This window comes from Cervus elaphus, chromosome 5 (assembly GCF_910594005.1).
Source record: "Cervus elaphus chromosome 5, mCerEla1.1, whole genome shotgun sequence".
NCBI classification, from domain to species: Eukaryota; Metazoa; Chordata; class Mammalia; order Artiodactyla; family Cervidae; genus Cervus; species Cervus elaphus.
The window spans coordinates 21,401,103-21,410,889 of NC_057819.1; the positions used below are offsets into that span (position 1 = coordinate 21,401,103).

The 9,787-nt window shown below is 46.2% G+C and overlaps 1 non-coding gene across 1 annotated transcript; it reads right to left on the bottom strand.

Moving 5' to 3' along the window:
* Positions 1-5,501: 5,501 nt before the first annotated feature.
* Positions 5,502-5,574, bottom strand: TRNAG-CCC. Its single transcript has one exon. It is a non-coding gene; the product is annotated as a tRNA-Gly (tRNA).
* Positions 5,575-9,787: the final 4,213 nt, after the last annotated feature.

Genomic DNA, 9,787 nt, shown 5'->3' on the forward strand with positions numbered 1-9,787 from the left:
CCAAAATATTCTTTTTAAAGAAAGATGCCAACTCTGTAATGAGACAAGCTGTGTGATCCTGGACAAATTACTGAACCTCTCTGGGCCTCAGTTTCCCTTTCTGCAAAATGGAATAATAGTACCTACTCGGGAGAGTCCTTGGAAGGATGAGATCAGTTAATACGTGCAAAGCACTTAGAGCAGCAATGGGTACAGAGTACGTGCTGGAGCGTACCTAGGCTTTTCCCAGAAACAGATGCTAAGATGAGGATTTGGGGCCGGTCCTCCAAGGGACGCCCAAAGAGGAACAGGACAGAGTGAGAAGGATGCTAAGCCGAGGTTATCACTGAGGCACCGTCCCAACCCTGATGTGCAGAGGGCTCTGGAGCGTGAGTTACACCTCAGTTTGCCCTGCCTCCGGATCAGGGGACGGGACCCTTACACTGTCAGAGGTTGCCTAAGGGCTGCCCCAGGGGGGATGACAGCTCCCAGGCAGTTCAGGCTTTCTGGGCCCGGGGCCAAAGGACTTCCAGTCGCCCAAGAGCTGTGCGCAGAAGTGAGGCAAGAGTTCAAGTAGTCAGGAGGAAAACACGCGGAATTGCAGAATCACAGAATTGCGGAACTGAGGAGAGACCAGGACTTGTGGGTGGAACCCTGCCTCCTGTCTTAGCTACTGTTATTTATCTTCCTAGGATCTCACTGCAAACCTGTCTGACCAGTGGAGCTGCCCTCATTTTTACAGGTACAAGGCCACTTGGTTTGGCCACAGACATTTGGGGCAGGGGGCCAAAACTCTAGAATTTCAATTCTATACAGGTTTCACTGTGCCCTGTGGCATGGGCATGGGCCACTGCCTGTGGCACCTACAGAAGAGGATGCTGCAGGAGGAGAGTCAGCAGCTCAAAAGCCTGGGGCACCTGGAGGAGGCTGTACTAGTTGGAATGTCTTAGGCACCAAATAACAGAAAACTCTCAATTTGAACAGCTTTAATAATGAAGAAGATCTCTATATTTTATGATAAGAAATCCTGAGGTTAAGGAGCTCCTGAGTTGGTTGATTCAGCTCAGTGGTAGCATCAGGACCCAGCTCTTTCCCTCTCTTTTTTGCCATCCTCAATATAGATCATGCCATTCAAGGTACTAAAATGGCTGCCCAGATCCAGTCATCACATCTCAATAGGATAAAGGACAATCCAAGATGAGCCAGTGAGCTGTTTTTTGTGTTTCTCTTTTTTAAGACCAAGTCAAGATCCCCCCGTAAAGTCCCCGCTAAAGTCCCCCTCCCATATCTCATTGACTAGAGTTGGGTTACATGACCCAACCCAACAAAGGGACATAAGGACCATGATTGGCTTAGACAAGGGGTCTATAAATTATGGCCCATTGATAAAATCTGGCCCCAAGCCTGCTTCTATAATAAAAGTGTATTGGTGGACAACCATGCCCAATATTTTTAACATATGACCACTCTTATGCTACAAAGAGTAAAAAAAAAACTTTGTAGGTTGGGTCATGTAACCCAACTCTAACTAATGAGATATGGGAGGGGGACTCGAGTAAGGGCTTTATGGAGAGACTTGACTCGCTCCTATTTCATGCAAAGATGAGCACAACAAAGGACAGAAATGGTATGGGCCTAACAGAAGCAGAAGATATTAAGAAGAGGTGGCAAGAATACACAGAAGAACTCTACAGAAGAGATCTTAATGACCCAGATAGCCATGATGGTGTCATCACTTAACTAGAGCCAGACATCCTGGAATGCGAAATCAAATGGGCCTTAGGAATTATCATGACCAGCAAAGCTAGTGGAGGTGATGGAATTTCAGTTGAGTTAGTTCAAATCCTAAAAGATGGTGCTGTGAAAGTGCTGCACTCAATATGTCAGCAAATTTGGAAAACTCAGCAGTGGCCACAGGTCTGTAAAAGGTCTATTTTCATCCCAATTCCAAAGAAAGGCAATGCCAAAGAATGTTCAAACTACCACACAATTGTACTCATCTCACATGCTAGCAAAGTAATGCTCAAAATTCTCCAAGCGAGGATTCAACAGTATGTAAACCAAGAACTTCCAGATGTTCAAGTTGGATTTAGAAAAGGCAGAGGAACCAGAGATCAAATTGCCAACATCCATTGGATCATCGAAAAAGCAAGAGAGTTCCAGAAAAAATCTACTTCTGCTTTATTGACTACGCCAAAGTCTTTGATTGTGTGAATCACAACAAACTGTGGAAAATTCTTCAAGAGATGGAAATACCAGACCGCCTGACCTACCTCCTGAGAAATCTGTATGCAGGTCAAGAAGCAACAGTTAGAACCGGACATGGAACAACAGACGGGTTCCAAATTGGGAAAGGAGAATGTCAAGGCTGTTTATTGTCACCCTGCTTATTTAATTTAAATGCAGAGCACATCATGCAAAATGCCAGGATGGATGACGCACGAGTGGGAATTAAGATTGCTGGGAGAAATATCAATAACCTCAGATATGCAGATGACACCACACTTTTGCAGAAAGCAAAGAGGAACTCAAGAACCTCTTGGTGAAAGTGAAAGAGGAGAGTGAAAAAGCTGTCTTAAAACTCAACATTCAAAAAATGAAGATCATGGCATCCGGTCCCATCATTTCACAGCAAATAGATGGGGAAACAATGGAGAGAGTAACAGACTTTATTTTCTTGGGCTCCAAAATCACTGCAGATGGTGACTACAGCCGTGAAATTAAAAGACGCTTACTCCTTGGAAGAAAAGCTATGACCAACCTAGACAGCATATTAAAAAGCAGAGACATTACTTTGCTGACAAAGGTCTGTCTAGTTAAAGCTATGGTTTTTCCAGTAGTCAGGTATGGATGTAAGAGTTGGACCATAAGGAAAGCTGAGTGCTGAAGAACTGATGCTTTTGAACTATGGTATTGGAGAAGACTCTTGAGAGTCCCTTGGACAGCAAGGAGATCCAACCAGTCAATCCTGAAGGAGATCAATCCTGAATATTCATTTGAAGGACTGATGCTGAAGCTGAAACTCCAATACTTTGGCCATCTTGATGTGAAGAACTGACTCATTGGACAAGACCCTGATGCTGGGAAAGATTGAAGGTGGGAGGAGGAGGGGACAACAGAGAATGAGATGGTTGGATGGCATCAACAACTTGATGGACATGTGTTTGAGCAAGATCCTGCAGTTGGTGATGAACAAGGAAGCCTGGCATGCTGCAGTCCATGGAGTCACAAAGAGTTGGACACGACTGAGTGACTGAACTGAACTGATGCTACAAATGTAGATAGTAGCAATAGAAACAGTCTGGCCCACAGAGCCCGAAAGAATTGTTATTTTGCTCTACAGAAAACCAGTTTCTTGACCTCTGGTTAAACTAATTGGGATTCATCCCACACTGGACTGAGTCATTGTCTCCGAGGGATGAAGATGGAACAAAATGATGCTCCATGAATGACACAGGACGGTGTCTGGGCTGGCAGGTAAGTCATCCTCTCGGTCTTTGCTACTCAAAACACTGTCCACAGACCAGCAGCAACAGCAGCCTCACATGGGAGCAGAGCCTGGACGCTCCTCCCATCCTTCACCCCAGACCAACCGAACCAGGACCTACACTTGACCAAATTCCCAGGGGGATCTGCGTACATGTAAAACACCTTAGCCCTGAAGACAGGTGAAGGGACGGCTGGGGGGATATGGAAACTGCACCAGATTGAACTAAAGCAGCCTGAGTTCAAGTCCTGACTCTGATCTTATCAGCTGTGTGGTGGTGGGCAGGTCTTGCCACCCCTCAGGATCTTAGCACCCATACCTGCTAAAATGCCACTGGTTGGCATCCTGGGCTGCCATAACAGAGTTCCCCAAACTCTCAGCTTAGAATAATAGTTCTGGAGGCCCGGAGTCGGACATCAAGGTCTTGGCAGGGCTGCAGTCTCTCCAAAGGCTCCCATGGAGGTTCCTGCCTGGCTTCTTCCACCTTCCTGCAGCCCAGCGTTCCTCGATTGTGACTACATCCCTCCCATCTCTGCCTCCATCCTCCCGTGACTTTCTCCCTCTGTATCTCTCCTCTTCTTAAGGACACTAATCATATCGGATTAGGACCCTGAATCTGCTCAGTCGTGTCTAACTCTTTGTGACCCCATGGACTGTAGCCCACTAGGCTCCTCTGTCCATGGGATTCTCCAGGCAAGAATCCTGGCGGGAATACTGGAAGAATATTTACCCTCCTAGGGGATCTTTCCCACCCAAGGATCTAACCCGAATCTCTTGCATCTCCTGCATTAGCATGCAGATTCTTACCTCTGGGAAGCCAGGACACTGAACAACCCCATCTTAATTCTTTAAAAATATTAATTTATTTGGCTGTGCTGAGGTCTTAGTTGTGGCACATGGGATCTTCAATCTTCCTTACGTCATGCAGGATCTTTAGTTGCAACATGTTGGATCTAGTTCCCTGACCAGGGATGGAACCCTGGCTGGCCCCCTGCACTGGGAGTGTGGAGTCCTAACCACTGGACCACTGGGGAATTCCCCCTGAATGATCCCATCTCAACTGGATTACATTTGTAAAAACGTTATTTCCAAGTCAGATGACATTCACAGGTTCTGGGGCATTAGGACTTCAACACATCTTTATGGGAGACACGACTGGACGTGGGGGCTGCACCGCTCACATATGACACACAGGTGAATGGGACACATGTGCGTACGTTGCGGGGAGGACAGGGCCAAAGGAGGAACAGCTGGCCAGCTTGCCGGAAGCTTCCTGGAGGTCGCTGGTCCAAGGTGGCCTCAAGGAGGCCATCTTTACTCCCTCAACTGCTGATGGGAGGAGATGCTTCGAGGATGTCCTGGGTCTGTAGACACCAGGCCTGAAAATCCTCAGCAGTTTCCCAGATGAGAATGAGGCAAGGGAGGCAGCCAGGTGCAAGTTTCGCGAAAGCGTTCCTTTGTTCTCAGGGGTGGCCAGGAAGGGCGCACCACCTTCAACTTAGCACCCTGAGTGCCTCGTTCACCTCATCCCATCCAGCGCGGGTCCTCAGTTCCGCTTCTCTGCTTTCAACTGTGGTTGGGAAACCGGTGGGCTCTGCCCCAACCTCTACTGCGTGAACAGATAAGTCTGTTTAACTTCACAGATAAATTGAAAACATCCAAAAGTATACCCTGAGCACCTACCTGGTATTTGAAAACCACATATGTTAAGTGAACAAGGAATTAAATTCCCAAATCCACATTCCTCACCATGACCCACAAGGCCCAGCATGGTCTGGTCTTACTCACTTTACTGGCCTCATTCCTACCATTCCCCGCCCAAACCATTGGGTTCCAACTACGCTTACCTCCAAGCTCTTTCCAAAACATGCCAAACCCCCTTCAACCTCAGGGCCTTTGCATTTGCTGTGCCCTTGGCCAGAATGCTTTTCTCCAGATGCCCAGGTCTGACTCTCTCTCTTTCTCTTTTTAATAACAGAAATGCCTACTTTTAAATTTTATTTTTGGCTGCACCCCGTGGTACGCGAGGTCCTAGTTCCCTGACCAGGGATCAAACCCAGGCCCCCTGCATTGGGAGTACAATGTCTTAGCCACTGGACCACCAGGGAAGTCCCCTGGCTCTCTTATTTTATTCACATTTCTGTGCAAATGTCACTTCCTCGGAGAGGCATTCCCCACCACTCAACGCTCACTGCCCCCTCTTGCACCTCCGTCACCCCTCCTCCCACCCAGCCAATACCCAGTCATATTCTATCCCATCAGATCACTTTCTTGTCTTGATAGAACGCACAACTAGAGTGTGGAATTCTCACAGGCATTTATTTATCCATTGGTTACATTCTCAGTGCCTAGAACAGTGGCAGCACATAGTGGGTGCTCAGGAAAAATTTGCTACTTGACTGAATGAACCCCTTTTCCACCCGAATCCAGTTGACCTCTCAGAGAACACTCAGGCAACCCCAAGCCCCTGCACTCAAGGCCTGACAAGCCTCACCCTGCAGTGGAATTTTCCAGATGAAGCTGTTCCTTTTGTGTGTCAACCAGGCGTTTAATCTCAACTCATCGCTGGGCAGGAAGGAACCTGCTTTGCTAAAGGACTAAAGCTGTCAGGTAACATAAGACGGCCTTCTCAAGAGGAAAGCACCGCTCGCCACCCCCCACCCCCGATAAGCATCCAGTGTCCCCCTTGCCTTTTCCACCCACAGACCTGACCACAGGCTGAGCACCCCTGTGCCTGCTCCCCGGCCCACAGACTGCTGGAAGGCCCTTCATTGGGTCAAAAGGTCTTTAAAACTTCCTGTATAATAGCCCTTTAAAAATAGCATTACTCACTTTCTTTTTCTTCCCCATGTTAAAAATTTACACATGTAATCTACATGTACTGACAATGAAAAATTTCTAGAACACAGTGGGAAGCAGTAAAAAGGGAGTGACTTTCACGCCATTGAGGATTATTTAATGCTGTGTCTGCATCCCTCCCAGGTCCTCCCAACTGTTGGGGAGACATGGTAAATTGTGAGGATGGTGAACACTGGACAGAGCTTGCTGTGGACTTGAGGCAATTCCAGGACATTCAGTGCACTCTCATTTAATCCTCAACAACCCTATAAGGTAGAAGTAGGTGCTGTTATCATCCTCACATGGAACCCAGAGAGGTTAAGTAACTTACCAAAGGTCACACAGTCAGTGAGTAGTGAAGCAGGGATTTGAACCCCAAGCTCCTCAGCTCATGGCCTGGGTAGCACAGGTTTATACACACCATGTCCCAGGATAATTGCCTGGAGTCTCCATTCTGGGTTGAATAATGTCCTATCCATCCATCCACACACAGAATTCATGTCCACTTGTGAAGGTGACTTTATTTGGAAATAGGGTCTGTGCAGATCAAATTGAATTAAGATGAGGGCATGCTGCAGATATCACACACATACTGCAGATGAATAAATAAAGAAGATGTAGTGTGTGTGTGTGTGTGTGTGTGTGTGCGTGCGTGCGTGTGTGCGTGCGTGTGTGTGTGCGTGCGTGTGTGTGTGTGTGTGTGTGTGTACACACACAGGAATATTACTCAGCCATTAAAAAGAATGAAATAACGCCATTTACAGCAACATGGACAGACCTAGAGTTTGTTATACTGGTGAAGCAAGTCAAACAAAGAGAAATATCGTATGACATCCCTTATATGCAGAATATAAAAAGAAATTATACAAATGAACTTATTTACAAAACAGACTCACACACTTAGAAAAGGAACTCATGTTTACCAGGGGGCAAGTTTAGAGGGGAAGGGATAGTTAGGGAGTCTAGTCCTCCAGGGTTATTATAGTCTTACCCTCATTTTACAGATGGAGAAAGTGAGGCTCAGAGAGGGACACAGGTAGCCAATGGTGGGATCAATATGTATACACGGCTGTATTTAAAATGGATAACCAACAAGGACCTACTATTTAGCAAAGGGAACTCTGCTCACTGTTATGTGGCAGCCTGGATGGGAGGGGAGTTTGGGGGAGAATGGATACATGTATATGTATGACTGAGTCCCTTTGCTGTCCACCTGAAACTATCACAACATTGTTAATTGGCCATACTCCAATATTAGACAAAAAGTTTTAAAAATTCACACATGTAATCCACATGTGCTGACGATGAAAAAAATGCCAATGTTTCTAAAGTTTGGTGCAAAGCAGATCATCACTCTCCAGATTTCAACCCTTAGGGCAGAGATGAAAACCACATTCAAAGGTGAAGGGTGCCTTGGGAAGGCCTGGATTCTTTTATTTAACATGTTCTTGTATGGAGCCCCTAGCAAATCCTCTAAAGTTGTTATATTCTTACTCCCATTTTACAGATGGAGAAAGTGAGACTCAGAGAGGGACTCAGCCAATGGTGGGGCAGCAGTGAACTCAGATGGTCTGTCTGGTTTTGATCCTCCCTTTGACCTCTATGTCATACCACCTCTTTGGCAGAAAAGTTCTTGGTTTGGTTTTTAACTTTTTTTCTTTTTTTCCCCTTTTCTGTTCCATGTTGTTCTTTGACTTGCTTTTCTCATATAATACTTCCATGTCTGTGACATCAATCCATGGCAGACACACAGAGGTCACCCCATCTTTTTTAATGTCTCTGTTGAATCCCAAGCTCCCGATACACAGCACAGGACTATTAATATTGTTTGGGTCAAAATGGTCCATTTGTAATCATCTTAAATTCTCAGTACATAATTTATTCGAATGTGAACTATAGTAAATATGTGATACAGTGAGGACTTTGGGGGAAAATCAATAAGATCTGTACTTATGGGGCAGAAGATCTGAGTTTCCTTGTCACCCACAGACTCTAGGCTAAGTCTGAGAGGTGGTGTTGGTGAAGAAAGTAAATGCTCTATGATCCAGAGTGTTCCTAGCCCCAAAGAAGCCATAAGGATGAAACATCTCTTTTGCTGAACAGCTCCATGTCTAAAGGCTCCAGAAGGTCAAGCCTTCAAAGCGTGGTGACTCATTCGCTGAACAACAATGCCTGGTAATTCACAAAGCAACCCTCATCACATCCCAGTTTGTCTGTGTCTCCAAACAAAATCCTACTCAGAATCTCCCCTGAGCAGATCAAGGGAAACCAATCCTCTTTCCACTTCAGACACTGGATACTTTCAGGGGACGAGCATAAAGAGTGGGCTTCCCACTCAGCAGGTAAAGATTCAGCAGGTAAAGAATCTGCCTGCAATGCAGGAGACACAGGAGACTTCAGTTTGATCCCTGGGTCAGGAAGATGCCCTGGAGAAGGAAATGGCAACCCACTTCAGTGTTCTTCCTGAGAAATTCCATGGACAGAGGAGCCTGGCAGGCTACAGTCCATGGGGTCCCAAGAGTCGGACAAGACTTAGCGACTAAACCACCACCAAAGAGAGGGAAAGTGAAGGGCATAAGCTGTCATAAAGTCAAAACGAAACTGTCAACAACCTGGGTTCTCTGTCTCCCAAGAGTGACTCAACCAGTGAAAACCAGAGTATTTATTGTTCCAAGTGTCAAAATCTGCAGAACTGCCTCCAGGATTTGGGTATCATCCAGCTTCAATGAACCAAACATTTCAGCATCTTCCTACAGTACCTGTGAATAGTGCATTGTCTTTTCCCTGTGGCTTTTGTTTTTGAAAGCTCATAAAGAGGAACCTAGGAGGTCAGGAGACAGTAGGGTGGCCATTTCCTTCCCCAGGACAGCCTTCAGACACTTTCTACATGCCTCCCAGTGATTGCCTCTTGCCAGCGACCAAACTGGTGCTGATGGCACCTAGGCTGCCCCGAGGACACAGAAAACCAGGACCCCGGCTGGGGGCTGAAATGTACTCCACTGAAGAATCCTCTGGCCTCCTCAGCACTGGAAAGACCAGCCAGCGACAGGGAGAGTTTATCATCATTTGGAGCGAGTTAACTTCAAACAGGGGAGAAATGCTTTTGGAGTAATTCTATTAGCACTGGATTCTGGAATGCCTTTTCTATTCTTCTAAGTAATATTCTCTGCAGCCCTGTGCCCTCCATAGAGGAGGAGGAAATTGACCAGTTTGTAGATGGGGAAAAGGCTGAGCCATTTCTGTCTCCTGATTTTATTTATATGAGGGAATTCACAAGATAATCTCAGAACACTACAGTTTGCCTTGTGGGGTTGGCTTGATCTCCACTGTCCTACTGAATATATTGTTGGTGCATATGTTAGTCCGTAATGAGTTATATAAAAACCAGGATAAGGTGACCTATGTCAGTTTTCAGCCATGATGGGGACTGAAACAAGAAACAGAGGGATAATAGTTAACACCTATAAAGAACTTTGTGGGACT